Source organism: Lethenteron reissneri, chromosome 31, assembly GCF_015708825.2.
Source record: "Lethenteron reissneri isolate LAM-NWPU_2019-01 chromosome 31, ASM1570882v1, whole genome shotgun sequence".
In the NCBI taxonomy this organism is placed as follows: domain Eukaryota; kingdom Metazoa; phylum Chordata; class Hyperoartia; order Petromyzontiformes; family Petromyzontidae; genus Lethenteron; species Lethenteron reissneri.
Genome location: NC_083809.1, coordinates 2,632,034 through 2,647,699, shown reverse-complemented (window position 1 = coordinate 2,647,699; position 15,666 = coordinate 2,632,034). Strand labels below are relative to the sequence as shown.

At 51.4% G+C, this 15,666-nt stretch overlaps 1 protein-coding gene across 1 annotated transcript in view; it reads left to right on the top strand.

Moving 5' to 3' along the window:
- Window positions 1–1,860: 1,860 nt before the first annotated feature.
- Window positions 1,861–15,666, top strand: part of LOC133349663 (beta-chimaerin-like) — a 65,609-nt gene continuing 51,803 nt past the window's right edge. The window contains exon 1 of the mRNA XM_061563290.1: window positions 1,861–1,897. The gene's annotated coding sequence lies outside the window, so the exon portion shown is untranslated. The remainder of the gene's footprint in view (window positions 1,898–15,666) is intronic.

Sequence of the window (15,666 nt, the reverse complement as noted above, 5' to 3'; positions counted from 1 at the left end):
GGGATTAAGTTTTCCCCGATTCGGTGCTCGGAGACGGGTGGCCGTGAACTCGGGGAGCCGAAACAGACCGAGGCGCTTCACATCCGACACGATTGACACACGATGAGAGTCACGTATTGGATCTGGGCGCTACACGGCGACAGCACAGCGCGTGCGTGCAGACTCGACGCGCATACGGCGAGGCGGTGTTCGATGTCGGCGCGGAAGTTGTCCGCAACGCTGCTGCTCTCGGTGAAGTTTTAGTTGGGAACGCCGCGGTCTCATCTCACCTTGCGGCTTGTCCTCGTGGCAATTACATGCTGGCCAAGTCAGCCGAGCAGCGTTCTGGGAAAAAAAAAAGAATGTCGAGTGAGAAATGAATTCCCAATAGACGCAGGGATGTTGCCCAGATGTGTCTCCAGGCCCATCGGGGGGACCTTGGGGAAAATGTATTTTGTTGGACATAGACAACAGATAGAGATGCAACGAGATGAGAGAAGGGAGATAAAGATGAGGACCACAAACTAAACGCAAACAATCTATCGAGATTTAAAAGTGCATAGCCACCGGAGGTATGCACTTTAAATCTATATTGAAAACTCCTTTCTTAAGAACTGCTTTTTGTGTTCAGTCTGTTGTCCTTGCCCCACGCACCTCCGATTAGCACGGTTGGCTGCGTACGGTGCGAAAGAAGTTCAACGTACACGTATGTACGGATAGAGCGAGCGATAGAGAGATGCAGCAGCAAAGTTGCCCGCGACCCTCCATCCCCTCCAGCGGTGTGTCCGTCCCAAGTCCACTGTTGTGGCTAGCGGCAGGCGATGCGTGGACTTTAACGTGCGTGTGAAACCACAAGGTGATGTAGTCATCGAAGCTCTTGCAAAAGCAAGGCCCAAGTTAAATATATATTTACACACATTTCGAAATAACACATTTACCACTGCGCTGGGATTTCACAGACAAAGTGCAGGGTGTTTCCCTGCGTTATGTGGGTTAGGTTTGTGCGATTTCGCGTATATGCGACGAACCTAATTCTATCCAAAATTCACTATACGTGGTTTGAATTCACTCTACATGCGGCTATACGGTCGGACGTGGGACAACATTGTGTGTGTGCTGTGTGTGTGCTGTGTGTGTACTGTGTGTGTGTATTGTGTGTGTATATTGTGTGTGTGTATTGTGTGTGTGTACTGTGTGTGTGTATTGTGTGTGTGTACTGTGTGTGTGTATTGTGTGTGTACTGTGTGTGTGTACTGTGTGTGTACTGTGTGTGTGCTGTGTGTGTATATTGTGTGTGTGCTGTGTGTGTGTATTGTGTGTGTGTATTGTGTGTGTATTGTGTGTGTGTACTGTGTGTGTGCTGTGTGTGTGCTGTGTGTGTATTGTGTGTGTGCTGTGTGTGTGCTGTGTGTGTACTGTGTGTGTATTGTGTGTGTGTGTACTGTGTGTGTGCTGTGTGTGTACTGTGTGTGTGTATTGTGTGTGTGTACTGTGTGTGTGCTGTGTGTGTACTGTGTGTGTGTATTGTGTGTGTGCTGTATGTGCGCTACTCGGCAGGCAGTTTGCGGTTTCGCTTTGTGTGCCCTTTTCTTGGAACGCCTCAACAGTACTGCATCACTGTGCACGGACAAATTACAGGAACACATGTTTGATCCGGTCAATATCACACGCTCACTACTGGTTACACGAATGCCTATGGTGAGCCACTGTGCAGTACACACACAATGTTTATAGGGGCGTCGCAAAGACCCTAAATGTGGCCGGTCTGCGCGGCGGGTTAACTGTTAACCGAGGGATACCCACAAACCGTTTCCAGGCAATTTTATTTTAACAGGGCAGGCAGGAAATGAAATCAGTGGAGCTGGTGTAAAGGTCACGAAACGCAAGCAAAGAGTCCGTGGATGTACCCGTGCCGAAGGTGTGGGTGTAGGAATTGTGCGAGTGTAATTTTTTTTAAATGTACCCCTTTTGCAACTCTTGGATGTGCCTAGCAGGTAAGTTTTCTGCCAATTTCTGAGCCAATGTGGAAATTGTACTCCAGCGATGCTCTCTCCATGTGCTCTAAGAGGAATGATCATTGACTCGGGTGATTTGTCCAATTCTACACACGATGTGTGTGGGTCGTTTTCCTTACAAGACAGCACTCCAGCGTTTGTTAGTAATAGCGACGGGAGTTAATTCCACGTTTAAGTAACTCCCGCACTCTAAAGATGAGTCTCTCGACGTGCCCATGTCAAGTGGTGACTTAACTACCTCGCCTGGTGTACAGGAGGTCGTGGGTTCAAGTCTGACGCCTGTTGTATATTTGGAGTTTGCGTGTCTCTTTCCCCGTGGTAGTGCGGATTTTTCGCCGGGTCCTCCGTTTTTTCACTCTACGTTTAGCAACATGCTTTTAGAGTCTTTGGCTGCTATGCATTTCTGCGTGATAAGCCACTTCGTTTAGGCTATCATTTGTGATAGCCAGGCCTTACCTGGTAAAATACAAAAACTCGCTTTTATAGTAAGAAAAAAAAGAAAGTTCGTTACTTTATCAGAGTAAACAATAGATTTACAAACGTTGCTTTCCCAGCACGATGCTGCTGACACACGCATCACGACTGCATCTCGCTTACATTTAATATCCGTTCCCTCCGGGGCAGATTTTAAATTGGCAATCGGGACCACGCGGACACAACACCATCGCAAGTGCTTTCGAACTCTACCTCATTTTGTAATTTGATAATTGTTACCTTAAACTGCTTGTGTTTTTTGGGGTTATGGATAATATTGGTCGCGAAAGCCTACGTGTTAAACTGATTGTGGTTTTGTTGCAAGATTGTTGAACGCTTTGCAGTAAACATACGGTTGTTATTTTTGTTTCTGCATTCATATTCCGAGGAAGAAGTTTTGCCCGTTTGACCTTTAATCACGAGTATTGTTTTGCCTTCAAGTTGCGGGCGTCCCTTGAAACACAATGTTTTAGTCTCAATGGGCTGACGTCTGGTTTAATGTCGAGGCTGTGGTGCAGTGCGCACGCGATTAGACGCTGTGTAGTTTCACGGAGTATCTTGCCCTGTTGTGTGCACGTACAGAAGGCGTGTACGCAGAGTGTGAATACGGAATGCTTGTACGCAGAGTGTGAATACGCACCAGAGAACACGAGGCTAGAGTCCACGTATTTACTCAGGAACCGGTGCAGGAACAGAATATAGTTACCGTCAAGATGTTTTCGCGATGTCATCGACGAATGTAATTATTTGCATTGTGTAGCAGACTAGCTCCCAGTAAAAATGATGACGACTATGATGATCACGGCAATACTGTTGTTGCTTATGATTCTGCTACTGATGATGCTTTTGCTTGATGACGGCTGCTGCTGATTATTATGAAGATTGCTGCTGACTATGATCATTATAATGATTATATTGCTGATCATTACGATGAAGATTGATGACTGAATGTTTGACGATGTTGATCTGTTGCTGCCGGTTATGATGACTGAGAATAACGCTGCTGCTAATGAAGATGATGATGATGTGGGTGGTCCAGTATTATTAGCTCATAATCAAAGACACAAGCCCCAGTGGGACTGTGGTCATGCAACCCAAGCTATTGACCATATAGTACACCCAAAAGGATTCATAGACACTCAAGGGGATACATCGATACGCGTTAAAGACAAGCCACAGTGCGGCTGTGGCAATGCAACCCTAACTATGGACCATATCGTAAACCACTGTAGATTAGAAGACGCTTTCGTGACTGCTAGGATCCATACTCTTTGGTTCTTTCGGTAAAGTCACGTAGGTAAAAAAATAAAAAATAATAATATAAAATAAAAATGAAAAATAAATTAAAGTAAATTAAATCACGACTTTCGATTGCAACACAAGCAATCAAAATGTCGTGATTTAATTTACTTTCCTTTATTTTTAATTTTAAATTTTTAATTTTTATTTTTTACCTACGTGACTTTACCGAAAGAACCAAAGAGTATAAACCAATGTAGTCTGTGCTCATTCAAGAGAAGAAGAGCAAAACTAGACAACCTCTCTTCTGAAGCCCTCTCGTTGTGGCTATCTACGTTGACATTGGCATTTAGGTTCTGAACATATCTCCCTACGGAGGGAAATGATAGTTAGCTATTAGGCATATCATCATCCATAGTCATTATCAGGATTAAATTTGGTCACACACGAAATGCACACGAATCACCGTTGATTAGCACACGTACAGTGCGAAAGATGTTCTACATACATACATATGTACACGTTTCCACAGTAATTGCTAGATGATATCCCAATTGGGTAATTGGCAGGTATATTTTCAGGATTAGGATGTTTGGCCAACACGGGATTATGTTGGGTATATTTGTTTTTGGAAGAAAGCCAGGTGACCACCCAGGCAGTACAGGGGCAGAAGTTACAAACTCTGCACAGACAGCCAGCCGAGTCGGGGATCGAACCCAGGCCGGACGATCCTTCTGTGCGGTGAGGCACGCGTGTTCACCACCGTGGCACGCGTGTTCACCACTGTGGCACCCTGCCTGGGTGAAGTCCTACCTAAGTCACTGGCGCCATGCCCCTCCCCCCTTTCCCCCACGTGCACGTATGGGATCGTAATTGTGACGGCATCACTGCATCAATCCACGTGGTGGTTACTCCGTTGCGCCGGACAGCATCCACTGCAGCGGTGCATTTACGCAGGATGGAAATTATTGACCTCGATACAAAACAAAACTAAACCGGGCAACGCAATTAAAAAAAAAAATCAGCAAACGTACCTTGGGGCTGCATCAGGGCCATGCTGCTGCCACACGCGTCAATTCTGAGCAGGGTGACCTCGCGTCGCTGATCAGTGGCCGCGAGAGTGCCACTTGGGCCCCACAGTTTTGTAAACCCGCAACACTCCTCCCTCCCTCCCTCCCCCAACTGCTGGGACGTGCTAATTGGGACCATCGTTGTCCGTGTATGGCCCTCGAGGAGCCAATGTGTATTGTAGCGATTTCAGGACCCAGACCTATCTTTAAAAAAATACTTTGAGTCTCAAAGCAGCTCTCACCTGGATTTAAATAAAGACTTACAACAACAACTGCTACTACCTGTGCTAACTGCACTATCATGGGAACGGACGCTTCGAGGTTCAGCAGAGTGAACAACAAACTGCAGCGTTACTCTGTGCTCGTGCGCCAATGCCGTGTTGGTTCTTGCCGTTGTTTTGCTCGCTTCGTGAGATGCAATCACGATCTCGATGATTCAGACTGGCGGAGGAATCCGATGAGCCATGAAGCTCTTTATTTCACGTCCAGTAGAGGCACGGGGGTGTCAGCGAGTGGCATTTCCCGACGTACGCCGTCTCTATTCACCCGGGGGGGGAGGGGGGTGGTTGTTTTTGATCGTCGTCAGCGCGAACCTTTAGAGAGATCACATTTCTTGATGGTCCGCTAACGGCGCTTTTTCACGGCTAACCTCACTCCACGACCAAGGCACCAGCATGCCACAGCAACAACAACACAAACAAAAACTCTCGGCTCCTTTATTGTCACGGCCCTTTATTCCTTCACCCGCCCTCCATAGTCGATAATGCTCTCCGGTCTCGCTCTACCTGTTCTCTCTGTTCGTTTCAAAGCCATTGTATGTATTGTTGTATTCGCATGTTTTTGTTTTGTTTACTAAGCTTTGAATTTTTGTGATGGGGGGGGGGGGGCGCGCGACGGTGGCTAGGAGATATGAACTACCTCGCCTGGTGTACAGGAGCTCGTGGGTTCGATCCTGACCCGGACAGCCTGCTGCTGTATATTTTGAGCTTGCATGTCCCTCTCCCCGTTGTATTTTTTTTTCTGCTCCTGTTTTTCCCTCCACATTTATAATCAACTTGCGTTTAGAAGCATTTGGCTGCTAGCTATACATGTCCACGTGTTAAGCCACTTTGTTGCGCTGTCATGTGTGGTCAGGTTGATTCTGACAGATGAGAGATATAGCTCAGTGGGCTGTTCATGGAAAAATAAAATACAAGTTTAGTTTCAGGTTGGTCCTGCCAAGTTTTCGCAGTAGTGGGCGACAATTCCTACTTGTTTTCCAATTAAGTAAATTGAAATTCGATGTTAAAATCAGTTTTTTTTTTATTTCAGCATGAAGGGCCCAATGCGCTTTTAGCCTCTATTTAATGGGCACCCTGCTATGGTAGGGATATTGTACAGTACAGACCTTAATTACGATCAATTGACGAGCGATATTTCAAATTTGGACCATGACACCTCCACACGACGACTCACTGATCTTTGAAATGACGTCACGGGATCTTTAACGTCCACTGTGAAGCAGACATGAGGCGATTCATATTGAACACATCCGCAGTGTTAAACTAAAACTAAACTGACATCAGGCGATTCATATAGAACACATCCGCAGTGTGAAACTAAAACTAAACTTTTTTTTATTTTACCAAGTAAGGCCCACTAAGCTATTTTGGTTTTTTTCAGAAGCGACCTGGCCACAATTGATAGTTCAACGAAGTGGCTTTTCACGTGCAAATGTATAGCAGCCAAATACTCTATACGCGTGATGTTGATTCTAAATGTGGAGAGAAAACCAGAGGACCCGACGAAAAATTCACACGACCACGGGGAGAGAGACACACAAACTCCAAATATACAGCAGCAGTCGTCAGGGTCGGGATCGGACCCACGGCCTCCTGTATACCAGGCGAGGGAGTTACATCTCGCCACCGTGTTAACCAGGGATGGCCTGCCGGTCTCGAACCACAAACCTCTGCAACCAGTGACGAACGCTGCTATTGCTGAGCCACGTTGATGATGATCTTTACAATCTGACCTGCCGATGCTCACTGGGTCCTTGCTGACGCAGGAACTTTTGGCTGGGAGAAATGGTAACTTAGAAAGAACAGAATTGATCTTTGTGGCAACTGGAATTCCGTGCGAAGTCTGCTCCAGACACATCGACTCCGCTTCTGATTTTACACACATCCGTCAGGGAGTCGTGAGCTATTTTTGGTCTTCGACAAGTACCCGTATTTGTCGTCCTGTCAGTGCGCGGGGAATTCCTGAAGGGTACAGGGGAATTCCTCCAGGAAAAGAGATGCCGTGCACAGAGCATATGTTCACGTACACAAAAGGGAGCGGTGGTGCGGTGGTTGGCGCTCTGTCCTAATGATCCGAACCACCTGAGTTTGACTCACGGCCATGGCTAACGTGAGTTGTGAGTGATTTTTTTTAAACCAGTCCTAAGCGGGGTTGAGCCAGGACTGTGCTTGTATGGGTGACCACCAATCACAGACAGATTATCATAGGACTGACATTAGATACGTGGCGGGCAGCAGAGAGCAGAGCAGCAACATTCATAATTATCGTACTGTACTATGATCCCATGCGTGTAGCTTCCCACCGTTAGCAATCAGCATTGACAAGCGCCGTGGAGTGAGATCAAATAACCCCCACGACCCACGGGGCGTGGGGAAGACTTCATCCAGCAGTGTGTTGACACAAGGGCTTGACGCGTAACACGTACACTGAACAATGTCTAATTGCAGTAGTGCATGCGGGAATTTGAGGGAGGTGAATGAACTAAAACTAAAAAACTATTTAAAATTTGACCAGGTAAAGCCCACTGAGCTATATCACTGTTTTTCAAAATCGACCTGGCCACAAATGATAGCTCAACGAAGTGGCTTTTCACGTGGACATTTGCAGAGGCCAAATACTTTCGACGCGTGTTTCTAAATGTGGAGGGAAAATCCGGAGGATTCGGAGAGAAATCCCTGTGACCGGAGAGAGAACGTACACACTCCAAATATATAGCAGCAGGGGTCAGGGTCGGGATCGAAATCACGACCTCCTGCATACCAGGCGAGGTAGTTAACATCTCGCCACAGCTGCGCCCGAGTGGAGGTGGTACAGAGTGGAGGTGGTCTTGTGTTTGTGGGGATTAAGGAGGCGATGAGGAGGAGACACCATGAATGTAGTTATTGAGTGTGCAGGCAGTGCAACTGCACAACCCCATGCACCAGGGCCCACTGCACTCGGAGTGCCGGGAGGCAGCGCTGCTAAATGTGAAGCCAGAAGGCTCGTTGCACCTGCCCGACACCCGCAACACCCACCCCCACCCCTAACACCAGCAACCCCACCTCCACCCCTACCACCCCCACCACCACCACCACCACCCCCACCACCCCCACCACCCCCACCACCACCCCCACCACCACCACCACCACCCCCACCACCACCACCCCCACCACCACCACCACCACCACCCCCACCACCCCCACCACCACCACCACCCCAACCACCACTACCCTCACCACCATCACCACCCCAACCACCACCACCCCCAACACCACCATCACCACCACCCCAACCACCACCACACCCACCACCCCCACGACCACCACCACCCCAACCACCCCCACCACCACCCCCAACACCACCACCCCCACCACCCCCACCACCACCACCACCCCAACCACCCCCACCACCACCCCCAACACCATCACCACCCCCACCGCCACCACCACCCCAACCACCACTACCCTCACCACCATCACCACCCCAACCACCACCACCCCCACCACCACCATCACCCCCACCACCACCCCAACCACCACCACACCCACCACCCCCACGACCACCACCACCCCAACCACCCCCACCACCACCCCCAACACCACCACCACCCCCACCACCCCCACCACCACCCCAACCACCACCACCCCCAACACCATCACCACCCCCACCGCCACCACCACCACCCCAACCACCACCACCACATCCACTACCACCACCACCACCCCCACCACCACCAAAGCCCTCACACCGGCCATCTCCCACAGATATGCCACTGTAAGCAGCTCATTTATTTTTAATCCCAACACAGCCACAACGCGGAGTCAGGTTGGCTCACTGTGAGGGCGACAGAGATGGCGGGTGGGGTGAGTGATGGTGGTGGTGAGTGGGGTGGATGAGGAGGGTGAGTGGTGGTGAGTGTGTGGTGGATGAGGAGGGTGGTGGTGGTGGTGAGTGTGTGGGGTGGATGAGGAGGGTGAGTGATGGTGGTGATGGTGAGTGGGGTGGATGAGGAGGGTGAGTGATGGTGGTGGTGAGTGTGTGTGGTGGATGAGGAGGGTGAGTGATGGTGAGTGTGTGGGGTGGATGGTGATGGTGAGTGATGGTGGTGGTGAGTGTGTGTGGTGGATGAGGAGGGTGAGTGGTGGTGGTGGGGAGTGTGTGTGGTGGATGAGGAGGGTGGTGATGGTGAGTGTGTGTGGTGAATGAGGAGGGTGAGTGATGGTGGTGGTGAGTGTGTGGGGTGGATGGTGATGGTGAGTGATGGTGGTGGTGAGTGTGTGTGGTGATGGTGAGTGATGGTGGTGGTGAGTGTGTGGGGTGGATGGTGATGGTGAGTGATGGTGGTGGTGAGTGTGTGTGGTGGATGAGGAGGGTGAGTGGTGGTGGTGGTGAGTGTGTGTGGTGGATGAGGAGGGTGGTGGTGGTGGTGAGTGTGTGTGGTGGATGAGGAGGGTGAGTGATGGTGGTGGTGAGTGTGTGGGGTGGATGGTGATGGTGAGTGATGGTGGTGGTGAGTGTGTGTGGTGATGGTGAGTGATGGTGGTGGTGAGTGTGTGTGGTGGATGGTGATGGTGAGTGATGGTGGTGGGGAGTGTGTGTAGTGGATGAGGAGGGTGGTGATGGTGGTGGTGAGTGTGTGTGGTGGATGAGGAGGGTGAGTGATGGTGGTGGTGAGTGTGTGGGGTGGATGAGGAGGGTGAGTGATGGTGGTGGTGAGTGTGTGGGGTGGATGAAGAGGGTGAGTGGTGGTGGTGGGGAGTGTGTGGAGTGGATGAGGAGGGTGAGTGATGGTGGTGGTGAGTGTGTGTGGTGGATGAGGAGGGTGGTGATGGTGGTGGTGAGTGTGTGTGGAGTGGATGAGGAGGGTGAGTGATGGTGGTGGTGAGTGTGTGTGGTGGATGGTGATGGTGAGTGATGGTGGTGGTGAGTGTGTGTGGTGGATGGTGATGGTGAGTGATGGTGGTGGTGAGTGTGTGTGGTGGATGAGGAGGGTGAGTGGTGGTGGTGGTGAGTGTGTGTGGTGGATGAGGAGGGTGAGTGGTGGTGGTGGTGAGTGTGTGTGGTGGATGAGGAGGGTGGTGATGGTGGTTGTGAGTGTGTGTGGTGGATGAGGAGGGTGAGTGATGGTGGTGGTGAGTGTGTGTGGTGGATGAGGAGGGTGAGTGGTGGTGGTGGTGAGTGTGTGTGGTGGATGAGGAGGGTGGTGATGGTGGTGGTGAGTGTGTGGGGTGGATGAGGAGGGTGGTGATGGTGGTGGTGAGTGTGTGTGGTGGATGAGGAGGGTGAGTGGTGGTGGTGGTGAGTGTGTGTGGTGGATGAGGAGGGTGAGTGATGGTGGTGGTGAGTGTGTGTGGTGGATGAGGAGGGTGAGTGGTGGTGGTGGTGAGTGTGTGTGGTGGATGAGGAGGGTGAGTGATAGTGGTGGTGAGTGTGTGTGGTGGATGAGGAGGGTGAGTGGTGGTGGTGGTGAGTGTGTGTGGTGGATGAGGAGGGTGAGTGGTGGTGGTGGTGAGTGTGTGTGGTGGGTGGGTGAGGAGGGTGGTGATGGTGGTGGTGAGTGTGTGTGGTGGATGAGGAGGGTGAGTGGTGGTGGTGGTGAGTGTGTGTGGTGGATGAGGAGGGTGGTGATGGTGAGTGTGTGATGTGGATGAGGAGGGTGAGTGATGGTGGTGGTGAGTGTGTGGGGTGGGTGGGTGAGGAGGGTGGTGATGGTGGTGGTGAGTGTGTGTGGTGGATGAGGAGGGTGGTGATGGTGGTGGTGAGTGTGTGTGGTGGATGAGGAGGGTGAGTGATGGTGGTGGTGAGTGTGTGGGGTGGGTGGGTGAGGAGGGTGGTGATGGTGGTGGTGAGTGTGTGGGGTGGATGAGGAGGGTGAGTGATGGTGGTGGTGAGTGTGTGGGGTGGGTGGGTGAGGAGGGTGGTGATGGTGGTGGTGAGTGTGTGTGGTGGATGAGGAGGGTGAGTGGTGGTGGTGGTGAGTGTGTGTGGTGGATGAGGAGGGTGGTGATGGTGGTGGTGAGTGTGTGGGGTGGATGAGGAGGGTGGTGATGGTGGTGGTGAGTGTGTGTGGTGGATGAGGAGGGTGGTGATGGTGGTGGTGAGTGTGTGGGGTGGGTGAGGAGGGTGGTGATGGTGGTGGGGAGTGTGTGGGGTGGATGAGGAGAGTGGTAATGGTGGTGGTGGTGAGTGTGTGTGGTGGGTGAGGAGGGTGAGTGATGGTGAGTGTGTGGGGTGATGAGAGGGTGAGTGATGGTGGTGGTGAGTGTGTGTGGTGGATGAGGAGGGTGGTGATGGTGGTGGTGGTGAGTGCGTGTGGTGGGTGAGGAGGGTGAGTGATGGTGAGTGTGTGGGGTGGATGAGGAGGGTGAGTGGTGGTGGTGGTGAGTGTGTGTGGTGGATGAGGAGGGTGGTGATGGTGGTGGTGAGTGTGTGGGGTGGATGAGGAGGGTGGTGATGGTGGTGGTGAGTGTGTGTGGTGGAGGAGGAGGGTGGTGATGGTGGTGGTGAGTGTGTGGGGTGGGTGAGGAGGGTGGTGATGGTGGTGGGGAGTGTGTGGGGTGGATGAGGAGAGTGGTAATGGTGGTGGTGGTGAGTGTGTGTGGTGGGTGAGGAGGGTGAGAGATGGTGAGTGTGTGGGGTGATGAGAGGGTGAGTGATGGTGGTGGTGAGTGTGTGTGGTGGATGAGGAGGGTGGTGATGGTGGTGGTGGTGAGTGCGTGTGGTGGGTGAGGAGGGTGAGTGATGGTGAGTGTGTGGGGTGGGTGAGGAGGGTGGTGATGGTGGTGGTGAGTGTGTGTGGTGGATGAGGAGGGTGAGTGGTGGTGGTGGTGAGTGTGTGTGGTGGATGAGGAGGGTGTGTGATGGTGAGTGTGTGTGGTGGATGAGGAGGGTGAGTGATGGTGAGTGAGTGTGGTGGATGAGGAGGGTGGTGATGGTGGTGGTGAGTGTGTGCGGTGGATGAGGAGGGTGAGTGATGGTGGTGGTGAGTGTGTGGGGTGGATGAGGAGGGTGAGTGATGGTGAGTGTGTGGGGTGGATGGTGATGTTGAGTGATGGTGAGTGTGTGGGGTGGATGAGGAGGGTGAGTGATGGTGAGTGAGTGTGGTGGATGAGGAGGGTGGTGATGGTGGTGGTGAGTGTGTGCGGTGGATGAGGAGGGTGAGTGATGGTGAGTGTGTGGGGTGGATGGTGATGGTGAGTGATGGTGGTGATGGTGAGTGGGGGTGGCACTGATGGGCGCCGAGTGTCGGAAACTGTACGGGCCACCTGCTGGCCTCGCAGTAGCAGCGGCATCATCACCGGGGGGACGGCGCCGCTCTTAAATTTAGCAAGAGAGGAGTCTTGCCCGTCATCGGCGGAGCAGGGAGGACGAGGAGGGAGGACGAGGAGGCGAGGACGAGGAGGCGAGGACGAGGAGGCGAGGACGAGGAGGCGAGGACGAGGAGGGAGGACGAGGAGGGATGACGTCTGTAGCCGAGAGGCGAGCGCCGCAGCTTTAAAATAATTGTACCACGTGCAGCTTTTTCACTGAAAACTAAAGCTAAACTATTTGTTTTAAATTGTATTTTACCAGGTAAGGCCCACTGGGCTATATAGTTCATTTGTCAGAAGCGACCTGGCCGCAAATGATAGCTCAACAAAAGTGTCTCATCACGTGGAAATTCATAGCAGCCAAATACTGTAAACGCGTGTTTCTAAATGTGGAGAGGAAAACCCGGAGGACCCGGTGAAAAATCCACTCGACCACGGGGAAAGAGAGACACGCAAACTCCAAATATACAGCAGCAGCAGGTGTCAGGGTCAGGATCGAACCCACGGCCTCCTGTACACCAGGCGAGGTAGTTAACATCTCCTAGCCACCGTGATGATGATGAGAGAGAGAGAGACACGCAAACTCCACATATACAGCAGCAGGCATCAGGGTCGTGATCGAACCCACGACCTCCTGTACACAAGGCAAGGTAGTTAACATCTCCTCCACCGCAGCGCACCACGGCATTGCCCCATTCCCCCCTCCCCATTTTTCATGGAAAACAAAAACAATCCAACAAAAACTCGGGAGGTGATTTTCAATAAAAATCGTATCCGTACAAACCGAGACTGAACGCCGTTTGCGCGACTCAATGAAACCGCGGTGCCCATTCACGACGCAACGAAGACGGCCGCGCCCGTGTTCATTTACGGTGAGAATTGAGGCCAAAAATATAAACCCGTGGTGAAGGCCTCCCAATGCCGCGTCAGTCATCGACGCTGGTTTGGCCACACACTAGCGGACTTCGCGACCGAGAGCATGGCTTTAAATGTACGCGTGTACGTGTGTTGCACTCCTTTCCCACTGCACCTAGCCAACCGCGCTAATCGGAGGTGCGGGAAATCGTAAGTTTTATCCACCTGTAATTAAACCGGGTTCTCGTGTGTAGCGAGAATGATGGTCTCAGCCCGCTAAACAATCGCTTAATTTGCTTGAATTTGAGCTGTGTGGATTTTTTTTTCTAATTACCTGTTTGCTTACCCTGCAACACACGTTTCTCTGCAGCAGCATGTGTGGGAATGCGTGTGCGTGGATACCAAAAAAATATTCTCAGAAGTAGTTCTGTTCTGTTACCTTCCACGGGCCATTCCCGAACACGCGGTGATGCTCGGCTCTCCGAGTGCGCGTGACGGACGCCCAACAGCACAATTGTAATACAACTTTGGACGGTGACAAACGAGAAGAATGAGAATATCATGCTTCACCAGCATCATCACCACCACCACCATGAACAGTCCCTGTCTCGTCAAGCTAACAAGACCGCGATGCTGCATTGGCAGCGGTGCACGAGCACACACGTGACACAAACTCAACATGTTGAGCAGCAGCAACAAGAAAGCATGAAAAAATAAGAGTAGGTTTAACCCTTTTTGACAATAAAACAGGTCATAATCAACGTTTTTGGGTTTAGATCGCGTTATTTATAAATGTGTCGTAACTCTCCACCACCCGACACGGCCAATCAGTAAAAACGTGTCACGTTGACAAAAGACAAATAATTCACTGCTTTAGCCCACCGGTGTGTTGAAGCGTGAAATCACAACATTTACAATTTGAGTACGACGTTTCGCTGGTAATTGTACTCAAGGACGACGCAAAATGTTTTCAGAGCATGTGTTTGCATGTCCACCACAAGTGTGAAGTGTGGTTAATGCAGCACTTGATTCCTTGCAAAAAGGTTTCTATTTGGCGTTGGAACATATGTTATTGCCAGAAAGGGTAAAACCTATTCTTATTTTTTCATACTTTGATATTGGCAAAAAAAGACATGTCCCATTGTGTTAACAACAAAGCACTTCGTTTTAAGGCAGCGCTGTCGACAAATGTGCAGCGCTTCGAGTTATTTCGGCTCCCTCAAGACGCCCTGACATTTCGGCCAGGGGCCCTTTCTTCTTCTTCAGAAGACGGCGGCGACAGAGAAACGTTTAAGTGGCGATGTCTCCTTTGAAGTAGCCAAAGTCGGTCGAGGAGAGAGTCAATCAGTGAGTCGCCCTTCAGCGTGACCCTCGGAGTCCTGGGCTCTCCCCGTGGCCCTCCCCGTGCCCCCGTGGCTCGCCAGATCTGTCGAAGCGCTGGCGCGGCGGCCGTGCGATCACGTTTCCTCTCTCGACCGAGGAGGCTTTTTGGCGCAACAACAAAAAAAAAACTCCAGAACCTTCGCCGGGCAAGTCCCCGCACGAGTATAAATAAACTCCTCCGGGACCGACCGTTGGTCCGCCGTAGCAACCGCACGGTAGCGTTGAAGGCACAAAAAAAGAGGGCCCAGCCGAATATGCGCAGGACGCCGGGCCTTGAGGGCACGGCTCGAGCATCGTGAGGCTGCCCACGTGACGACCTGGCTCCACCGATGCACTTTCGGGTTGTGCCCCGTCCGTTGGTCTAAACTACTAAACCATCACAACCTCCTCCTCCTGGATACACCTGCAGCGCACTGTTGCCACCTTGCATTGTGAACTTGAAAGTTGATTTTAACGATGTTACAAACATAACTACCACGTGAAATTATTGTTGTTTTATTTAACAAGGTAAGTCCTACTGAGCTATTTCGTTCTTTTTCACAGGCGACCTGGCGACAAATGATAACTCAACGAAGTGGCTTATCACGTGCAAATACATAGCAGCCAAAGACTCGCCCGCTCCTAAATGTCCCGTGCGATGTCCGACGTTTTGCGCAGCATGCTGGGTTATTCCCCCGCCCCTTCCCCCGCCACCGTCCACATTTCTAACGATGCTCAACCCGGCTCAACGACGACACTGGGCGCATTTCATGGCCTCTTAGCTCATTGTTGGAGTCGTTAACGCCCGACGCTGAGGCCACTCCCTCCCACCCGCGGTGCCGCGTCTCACACTCATGTAACAGCAAAAGGAAACAAAAAAAACCTGAAAATGATTCTCGCCGGAATTCTTCCGAATCGCGTGACCCATTTCAGGGCGTGACGGCGAGGGCCACGGCCGCAGAGTGGCCGAGCGAGTGTGACCACTTGCGGTTGAAAAGCTTAGAAACATCCCGTTTAGAGTGTTTGGCTGCTATACATTTCCACGTGAAAAGCCACTTCGTTGAGCTATCATTTGTAGCCAGGTCGCTTCTAAAAAAAATC